Genomic DNA, 10467 nt, shown 5'->3' on the forward strand with positions numbered 1-10467 from the left:
CTATAGAACTCTCTGGCCTCTATCTTTTGATGGATTCACCCAGTCTCCCTGAGTTTGCGCAAGTGGAAATTAACATGATCATATAAGAATAAGACCAGAAAACTTGCAAGGCACAGATGAGCATAAATTGTAATAATTTTAAAATAATTAGGTTTTTTATTTTACTGGACTGATGGTACCTGCATCTGGTCATGTTGCTTTCAAGACAACTGGGAACTCAGAAAAAACGAGCTCAAATCATGATGTCAGTGATCTTCAGGTCAGAAAGTCGGAGGTCTACATTTACGTCATTTAGCAGACGCTCTTATCCAGAGCGACTTACAAATAGGTGCATTCACCTTATAGCCAGTGGGATAACCACTTTACAATATGTTTTAGGTCTAGAAAGATGCCAGAGTTTCCGACTTGAAATTCCGAGTTGGATGACCGTTCAAATCCTTGTCGGATTTCGTTTTGTTCCGAGTTCCAAGTTGTCGTGAACGCACTGAAGTCGGAAGTCAGAGATTTCCGAGTTCCCAGTTGTTTTGAACACGGCATTAGTCTCGGCGGAGGGAGGGAGAGAAATGCCTGCTCTCTTTCTTTCCTCCTGTGAGACTGACTAGAGAAAGGGGACACCGTGTTCCACCTGATGGCAAAACTTGAGTCGCGGCGCATCTGCCTCGTGTACAAATTCATGTTGTTCCTATGACCAGAGAAAGTGAAATATTCCTCGATATTAAAATAGACACGACGAGCTGCTAATACAAATGCAGTAGTAGAGGAGCGCATTTCATGTTTTGTAATAGTGTTGAATATTTTAGTGCTAACAGTGCTCTAAACAGCAGCTCTTTGCTGTATTCTTTGACAGTCTCTCTGTGGTCATGGTTTTAAAAGTTATTAAATGTTACGTAGGCTAGTATCAAACTTTGCTGTGGCCGGGATCGTGGAAGCTTTATAGGCACGGTGATTTGAGCTATCCGATTGGCCAGCGCAGTATAGGCTCACTCGATTTAACCACAGATCTGTCGGGTAGGCGGAGTTTGTCTTCTCAGACAAATTAAATAGTTCAAAATGGGAACACTTTGCTTACCTGGTGCACATGGTTCTCAAACAAGTGCACATGCGGCCAACCGCGCAAAAACAAAAAAAAGGAGCGCAAGCTTTTATCGTTGTCTTTCCTACAGAAATGTTTGGTGATCGACAAGGAATGCCTTGAAGATCGCGATGACCGGTTGGTGACCACTGGTTTAGGATCCCCATTTACTGCACATGCAGCAGCTACTCTCATTTTTTTACATGTCATTTAGCAGACGCTCTTATCCAGAGCGACTTACATGAGCAATTAGGGTTAAGTGCCTTGCTCAAGGGCACATCAACATATTTTTCACCTAGTCTGCTTGGGGATTAGAACCAGCAACCTTTCGGTTACTGGCACAACGTTCTTAACCACTAAGCTACCTGCCGCCTAGGTGCCTGCCGTAACTGTACTCTCGCTGGGGTACTGAGTACATTTCAGGTCTGTTGAGCGCAAACTTGAACATTATGAAAATTCTGTGCAACTTCCAGCGTTTACTGTGAACACTGAGACTGTACACACTTTAAGTTACAGTTTTAACAGTGGCCATGTAGGCTACTGTGGCTATTTGATCATAATGGAGGCCTACCAGAGTGGCCTACCATCAAAAACAATGGAGAAAATGCATCCCATAACATTTTAACATGGAAATGGCTGTTCTAATATTCAGCCTACAGTAGCAGCCAATGTGGGGTGTTCAATGTAGGTCTACATTCCATGAGACTTTTGGAAAACAAACAAGCATGCAGGGCTTGACATTAACGTGTTTATCCACTTGTCATTCAGACAAGGAGGTGACTGAAAATGTTGTTGTGTTGTTTGATGCAAGAAACCACTTTACAAAATAAAACGCATTATTATTCCCATACTATTATTACAGAGAATCAGACAAATTATGCTACCCTCTGCTTATTGGCTACTTAGCTTATTCAAGCATGTCTCAAAATACAACACTGCCCCTTTAAGACAAAAAATAGCTCTTTACCTGACTAGCCTTTCAAAAATGTCTCGAAATGCCCACATTTTGTGCTCTTGTAGGAAGCAGTCACTCCCCTATTGCTGACTACAAATGATCTATAACTGGGCTAGTAACTCACTAACTAGCAAAGGATATGAACAAAATGTGCACACGTGGCTACATGCAGCTCTCTCTTTGATCTCAAAACAAGTGCAGCTACTCACGACCGCCCATGCTGTAAACACAGTCCAGTTCAAAGTAAATGGCACAGATCCATATATGGCAATGGTCTATTTGCATATTGGCCTACTGCAGCTCTGATTGTTTATGCCCTGAGTAGTGCGTGACAATGCAATAGAATCCTACTCCGATGCGTTCTGCCTACAACAAAATCTCTTGCATAGTTTGTTTTGTTTTGGTATGTTGCATTAAAAGTGGATAATATTGCGTTGATTCGATTACAATTGCCACAGTAAAGGGAAACGTTGATAGAGTTAACAGGGAAATCTGCAAGCCGAGATCTACCGCTCAGATTTTTTTTAACATGACTTAAAAAATGTAAGCCTATGCAACATTAACCAATTAAAAACAGTACTGTAGCAATGAGGTTTGTGCAGTAAGCTATAGGCCCAATACATTATCACTGCATATTGGCTTTGCTGGAATTGCCCTGCCAATGCATTGTTGTTCGTTTCTTAAAAAAATATATATATATTTCAAAATTTGAGGCAGGCTGTGATCACACCGGTAATAGATCCGTTGTTGTATTACTTGTGAAGCACAGCTGAGTGAACATACATTTAAATAACCTGCTTTTTATTTTACTGGGCTGATGGTGCCTGCATCTGATGGTCAGTCTCAGCGGAGGGAGAGAACAGCAGACTGAGGGTCCTGCCTCTCAACATCCCTCCGCTTTCCCTTTCCTCCACTGACACTGAGCAAAAAGGGACACCATCTTCCAGCTGATGGCGAAACTCGAGTCGCACCGCATTATTTCTGCCTCATGCACAAATTCATGTTGTTAATTGGAGCACGGCGCTTGTAATGCCAAGGTAGTGGGTTCGATCCCCGGGACCACCCATACACAACAAAAAAAATGTATGCACGCATGACTGTAAGTCGCTTTGGATAAAAGCGTCTGCTAAATGGCATATTATTATTATTATTATTATTCATTCTATGGACAGAGAAAGTGAAATATTCCTTGATATTAAAAAAGACCCAAGCCGCTAATAATAACAAAGCAAGTCTATAGATACACTTTCCTACTCATTCATTCAGTGCTTGTTGTAGCGCTGAGTGGAAATAGGAAGAACGTGCATTTTATGGCTTATCAAAGTGTTGAATGCAAAGTGTTGACAGTGCTGAGTAAGAACTTAAACATGAACTCACTCATAAAAACAGTATCTCTTTGCTGTATTCGTTGACAGTCTCTCTCTAGTCATGGTTTTAAAAGTCTTTAAATCTCACGGGAAGACAGAGTTTGTACCTTCAGACACATGAAATGGTTCAAAGTGGCAACAGTTGGCCTACCCGGTGCGCAGGGCAGCTGAATCAGGTCCACCTACCGCCAACAGCCCGAGACGAATACATTAAAATAATGAGGCTCCATGCAAGATCTCACCTCGTGGAGTTGCAATGATCCTGAGAACATTGAGGAATCAGCCCAGAACTACACGGGAGGATCTTGTCAATGATCTCAAGGCAGCTGGGACCATAGTCACCAAGAAAACAATTGGTAACACACTACGCTGTGAAGGACTGAAATCCTGCAGCGCCCGCAAGGTCTCCCTGCTCAAGAAAGCACATATACAGGCCCGTCTGAAGTTTGCCAATGAACATCTGAATGATTCAGAGGAGAACTGGGTGAAGGTGTTGTGGTCAGATGAGACCAAAATCGAGCTCTTTGCCATCAACTCAACTTGCCGTGTTTGGAGGAGGAGGAATGCTGCCTATGACACCAAGAACACCATCCCCACCGTCAAACATGGAGGTGGAAACATTATGCTTTGGGGGTGTTTTTCTGCTAAGAGGACAGGACAACTTCACCGCATCAAAGGGACAATGGATAGGGCCATGTACCGTCAAATCTTGGGTGAGAACCTCCTTCCCTCAGCCAGGGCATTGAAAATGGGTCGTGGATGGGTATTCCAGCATGACAATGACCCAAAACACACGGCCAAGGCAACAAAGGAGTGGCTCAAGAAGAGGCATATTAAGGTCCTGGAGTGGCCTAGCCAGTCTCCAGACCTTAATCCCATAGAAAATCTGTGGAGGGAGTTGAAGGTTCGAGTTGGCAAAAGTCAGCCTCGAAACGTTAATGACTTGGAGAAGATCTGCAAAGAGGAGTGGAACAAAATCCCTCCTGAGATGTGTGCAAACCTGGTGGCCAACTACAAGAAACGTCTGACCTCTGTGATTGCCAACAAGGGTTTTGCCACCAAGTACTAAGTCATGTTTTGCAGAGGGGTCAAATACTTATTTCCCTCATTTAAATGCAAATCAATTGATACAATTTTTTACATGCGTTTTTCTGGATTTTTTTGTTGTTATTCTGTCTCTCACTGTTCAAATAAACCTACCATTAAAATTATAGACTGATCATTTATTTGTCAGTGGGCAAACTTACATAATCAGCAGGGGATCAAATACTTTTTTCCCTCACTGTATGTTCCCAAGTATTCCCAAGCATAACAGAGAGGCATATATGATCGTATCCCAATGTAATCAGTGTTAGAAATGTTTCAGTTTTTGTCAAAAACTAAATCTGTTTGGGATTCTTGCGATCAATTTGCAGTGTAAAAATTATTTATAACTATGTTCCGGCCCTCTGACCATCTGCTCAAGGAAAAATCGTCCCACAGCTGAATGTAATAAGGGACCCATGCTCTATGGACTGGTACTTGGCAGAAGGATTAGCTGTGCTGAAAGACATTACCGTTCGTGTATTATTACATTACACTGCATCTCTGTTTTTACAGTATGATGCAAGCCAATCATCCTTGTGTGGAGCACACAGGACCCTGTGCAATGATTCCTCACCTTGTGCCTTAAAATCTATTTTGCTAGAGAAACTGACATCAAATGATGGTTCCATGTTTATGGTCTTAGAGCAGGTGTTCTTAGATATCAGACCGTTCTGCCAGTTTGTCAGAAGTAAACTTTTTTTTTTTTCAGAAGTAGTTTTATAGCACAGGGTGTGTGTATGTTAATGCATACATACTGTACGTGCGTAAGTGTATGCAACGTGCGTAAGTGTGTTCATAAGTGTGTCCTGTGTATACCTTTCCATCTGCATAATCTGGGAATGGGATCCATATCAAATTGATGTGTCATAGGTTGAGAACAAAGAATGTTGGGATGCATTCTATTAAATGTCAGGAGTAGGAGAGGCATTGCAGGGGTCTATTTTAGTGAGCCATTCACATTAGGTTTTCAATACATAAATATTTCCCAAAAAATTTATAAATGCTTTTTCCTCTTCCTCCTCCGACACTCCTCTCACTCTCTCTGATTGTCATCACCTTGAAGGTAAGTTCGATACAATAATCAAGGCATCAAGTTAAAATGAAATTATGCAAACATTGCTAGACTGGGAAATTATCTATTGGAATGAATCAGAAGTTAAATTGAGCTGGGTGAATGGAATATGAATGACAGTCATCCAATATGCTGTAATAGAAATAAAGAATTGTCCTCCCTCATCTTAAACGGCACCAGCCGACACTGCTCTCTACCGCTGTGTTACCCTTCGGCAGGTGGACTGACAGCCTGTGTTTTAATGCAGGGATTAGTGAAGATTGCATATCAGTGGCAGTCGGTGCCGTTTAAAATGAGGGAGGATTATTCTTTTTTTATGAGCATGGCCTTATTTCTATTAAAGCATATTGGATGACTGTGATTCATATTCCATTCACCCAGCTCAACGTAACATCTACAGATTTATGCTACTACATGATACTAACATTTTCCCTGTACCCATCATGTGGTTGCTACAACCTTAGCACGGAAATACCCGTGCTAAGGACTATTCAACGCTGGTCTGACCAATCGGAATAAACGCTTCAAGATTGTTTTGATCACGCGGACTGGGATTTGTTCCGGGTAGCTTCCGAAAATAATTTAGACGAATACACTGAAACGGTGACCGAGTTTATCAGGAAGTGTATAGGTGATGTTGTGCCCACTGTGACTATTAAAACCTACCCTAACCAGAAACCGTGGCTAGATGGCAGCATTCGCGCCAATCTGAAAAAGTGAACCACCGCATTCAACCATGGCAAGGTGACTGGGAATATGGCAGAATACGAACAGTGTAGCTACTCACTCCGCAAGGCAATTATACTGGCAAAACATCAGTATAGAGACAAAGTGGAGTCGCAATTCAACGGCTCAGACACGAGACGTCTGTGGCAGGGTCTACAGACAATCACGGACTACAAAAGGAAAACCAGCCACGTCGCCGACACCGACGTCTCGCTTCCAGACAAGCTAAACACCTTCTTCGCCCGCTTTGAGGATAACACAGTGCCACTGACAAGGTCCACTACCAAGGACTGTGGCCTCTCCTTCTCTGTGGCCGACGTGATTAAGACATTTAAGCATGTTAACCCCCGCAAGGCTGCCGGCCCAGATGGCATCCCTAGCCGCGTCCTCAGAGCATGTGCAGACCAGCTGGCTGGTGTGTTTATGGACATATTCAATCTCTCCCTTTCCCAGTCTGCTGTTCCCACATGCTTCAAGATGGCCACCATTGTTCCTGTACCCAAGAAAGCAAAGGTAACTGAACTAAATTACTATCGCCCTGTAGCACTCACCTCTGTCATCATGAAGTGCTTTGAGAGACTAGTCAAGGATCATATCACCTCTACCTTACCTGCCACCCTAGACCCACTTCAATTTGCTTACCGCCCCAATAGTTCCACAGACGATGCAATCGCCATCACACTGCCCACTGCCCTATCCCATCTGGACAAGAGGAATACCTATGTAAGAATGCTGTTCATTGACTATAGCTCAGCATTCAACACCATAGTACCCTCCAAGCTCATCATCAAGCTCGAGGCCCTGGGTCTGAACCCCGCCCTGTGCAACTGGGTCCTGGACTTCCTGACGGGCCGCCCCCAGGTGGTGAAGGTTGGAAACAACATCTCCACTTCGCTTATCCTCAACACTGGGGCCCCACAAGGGTGCGTGTTCAGCCCCCTCCTGTACTCCCTGTTCACCCAAGACTGCATGGCCAAGCACGCCTCCAACTCAATCATCAAGTTTGCAGAGGACACAACAGTAGTTGGCTTGATTACCAACAATGACGAGACCGCCTACAGGGAGGAGGTGAGGGCTCTGGGAGTGTGGTGCCAGGAAAATAACCTCTCACTCAACGTCAACAAAACAAAGGAGATGATCGTGGACTTCGGGAAACAGCAGAGGGTGCACCCCCCTATCCACATCTACGGGACCGCAGTGGAGAAGGTGGAAAGCTTCAAGTTCCTTGGCGTACACGTCACCGACAAACTGAAATGGTCCAACCACGCAGACAGTGTGGTGAAGAAGGCGCAAGAGAGCCTCTTCAACCTCAGGAGGCTGAAGAAATTCGGCTTGGCACCTAAAACCCTCACAAACTTTTACAGATGCACAATTGAGAGCATCCTGTCGGGCTGTATCACCACCTGGTACGGCAACTGCACCGCCCGCAACCGCAGGGCTCTCCAGGGGGTGGTGCGGTCTGCCGAACACATTATCAGGGGCAAACTACCCTCCCTCCAAGACACATACAGCACTCAATGTCACAGGAAGGCCAAAAAGATCATCAAGGACATCAACCACCCGAGCCACTGCCTGTTCACCATGCTATCATCCAGAAGGCAAAGTCAGTACAGGTGCATCAAAGCTGGGACCGAGAGAATGAAAAACAGCTTCTATCTCAAGGCCATCAGACTGTTAAATACAGTGGGGAAAAAAAGTATTTAGTCAGCCACCAATTGTGCAAGTTCTCCCACTTAAAAAGATGAGAGAGGCCTGTAATGTTCATCATAGGTACACGTCAACTATGACAGACAAAATGAGGAAAAAAAATCCAGAAAATCACATTGTAGGATTTTTTATGAATTTATTTGCAAATTATGGTGGAAAATAAGTATTTGGTCAATAACAAAAGTTTCTCAATACTTTGTTATATACCCTTTGTTAGCAATGACACAGGTCAAACGTTTTCTGTAAGTCTTCACAAGGTTTTCACACACTGTTGCTGGTATTTTTGCCCATTCCTCCATGCAGATCTCCTCTAGAGCAGTGATGTTTTGGGGCTGTCGCTGGGCAACACGGACTTTCAACTCCCTCCAAAGATTTTCTATGGGGTTGAGATCTGGAGACTGGCTAGGCCACTCCAGGACCTTGAAATGCTTCTTACGAAGCCACTCCTTCGTTGCCCGGGAGGTGTGTTTGGGATCATTGTCATGCTGAAAGACCCAGCCACGTTTCATCTTCATTGCCCTTGCTGATGGAAGGAGGTTTTCACTCAAAATCTCACGATACATGGCCCCATTCATTCTTTCCTTTAAACGGATCAGTCGTCCTGGTCCCTTTGCAGAAAAACAGCCCCAAAGCATGATGTTTCCACCCCCATGCTTCACAGTAGGTATGGTGTTCTTTGGATGCAACTCAGCATTCTTTGTCCTCCAAACACGACGAGTTGAGTTTTTACCAAAAAGTTCTATTTTGGTTTCATCTGACCATATGACATTCTCCCAATCCTCTTCTGGATCATCCAAATGCACTCTAGCAAACTTCAGATGGGCCTGACATGTATTGGCTTAAGCAGGGGGACACGTCTATTACTGCAGGATTTGAGTCCCTGGCGGCGTAGTGTGTTACTGATGGTAGGCTTTGTTACTTTGGTCCCAGCTCTCTGCAGATCATTCACTAGGTCCCCCCGTGTGGTTCTGGGATTTTTGCTCACCGTTCTTGTGATCATTTTGACCCCACGGGGTGAGATCTTGCGTGGAGCCCCAGATCGAGGGAGATTATCAGTGGTCTTGTATGTCTTCCATTTCCTAATAATTGCTCCCACAGTTGATTTCTTCAAACCAAGCTGCTTACCTATTGCAGATTAAGTCTTCCCAGCCTGGTGCAGGTCTACAATTTTGTTTCTGGTGTCCTTTGACAGCTCTTTGGTCTTGGCCATAGTGGAGTTTGGAGTGTGACTGTTTGAGGTTGTGGACAGGTGTCTTTTATACTGATACCAAGTTCAAACAGGTGCCATTAATACAGGTAACGAGTGGAGGACAGAGGAGCCTCTTAAAGAAGAAGTTACATGTCTGTGAGAGCCAGAAATCTTGCTTGTTTGTAGGTGACCAAATACTTATTTTCCACCATCATTTGCAAATAAAATCATAAAAAGTCCTACAATGTGATTTTCTGGATTTTTTTTCCTCAATTTGTCTGTCATAGTTGACGTGTACCTATGATGAAAATTACAGGCCTCTCTCATCTTTTTAAGTGGGAGAACTTGCACAATTGGTGGCTGACTAAATACTTTTTTCCCCCACTGTAGCCATCACTAGCACATTAGAGGCTGCTGCTGCCTATTGAAATCACTGGCCACTTTAAGAAATGGAACACTAGTCACTTTAATAATGTTTACTGTCACTTTAATAATGTTTACATATCTTGCACTACTCATCTCATATGTATATACTGCATTCTATTCTATAATTATTCCGTGCCGCTCTGTCATTGCTTGTCCATATATGTATATTTTCTTAAATTCCATTCCTTACTAGTTTTGTATGTATTTAGGTATATGTTGTGAAATTGTTAGATATGACTTGTTAGATATTACTGCACTGTCGCAGCTAGAAGCACAAGCATTTCGCTACACCCGCTATAACATCTACTAAACACTTGTATGTAAATACAATTGGATTTGATTTGATTTGAATTAACGTTTACAACGTAGGTGCAACAATCAAGAGAATTTTGAATAATCAAGGTGACAGACAGTGACACATTCAATACCGCCTTGCACACTCTTGCCTGCCTCTAGTTGATCTAGGCTGCAATCATTAGTCCAACAGTTTCTATTGGACAAATTCAGGTATGTTTATCCCTGTTTCATTCTGTTTGCTTCCGTTTAAGAAACGTTTTTCAACAGAATCGGCAGAATGAATACACCCCTGATCACACACAAACACAGTTCACTTTCATAGCAGCCACATAAAAACAGCATGATCACTTTGCTCGTTGTATATATCATTCCTTCTCGCAGCTATCTATGCACTCTCCTCCTCTCACCTTTTCCCTTCGCTTGTGGACTTCAGTGCACAACACATCAGCTGTCTGTGACCAGGCGGAAAAACCTTTCCAAGCCAAACCATCATGTCATGACCGCTAACCGCTACACACAGCCTACATCGTTGTCACATCATAGTCAACATCGCTACTATAACTAACGCGT

This window comes from Coregonus lavaretus (genome assembly GCF_964263955.1).
Source record: "Coregonus lavaretus genome assembly, chromosome: 11".
Classification (NCBI taxonomy): Eukaryota; Metazoa; Chordata; class Actinopteri; order Salmoniformes; family Salmonidae; genus Coregonus; species Coregonus lavaretus.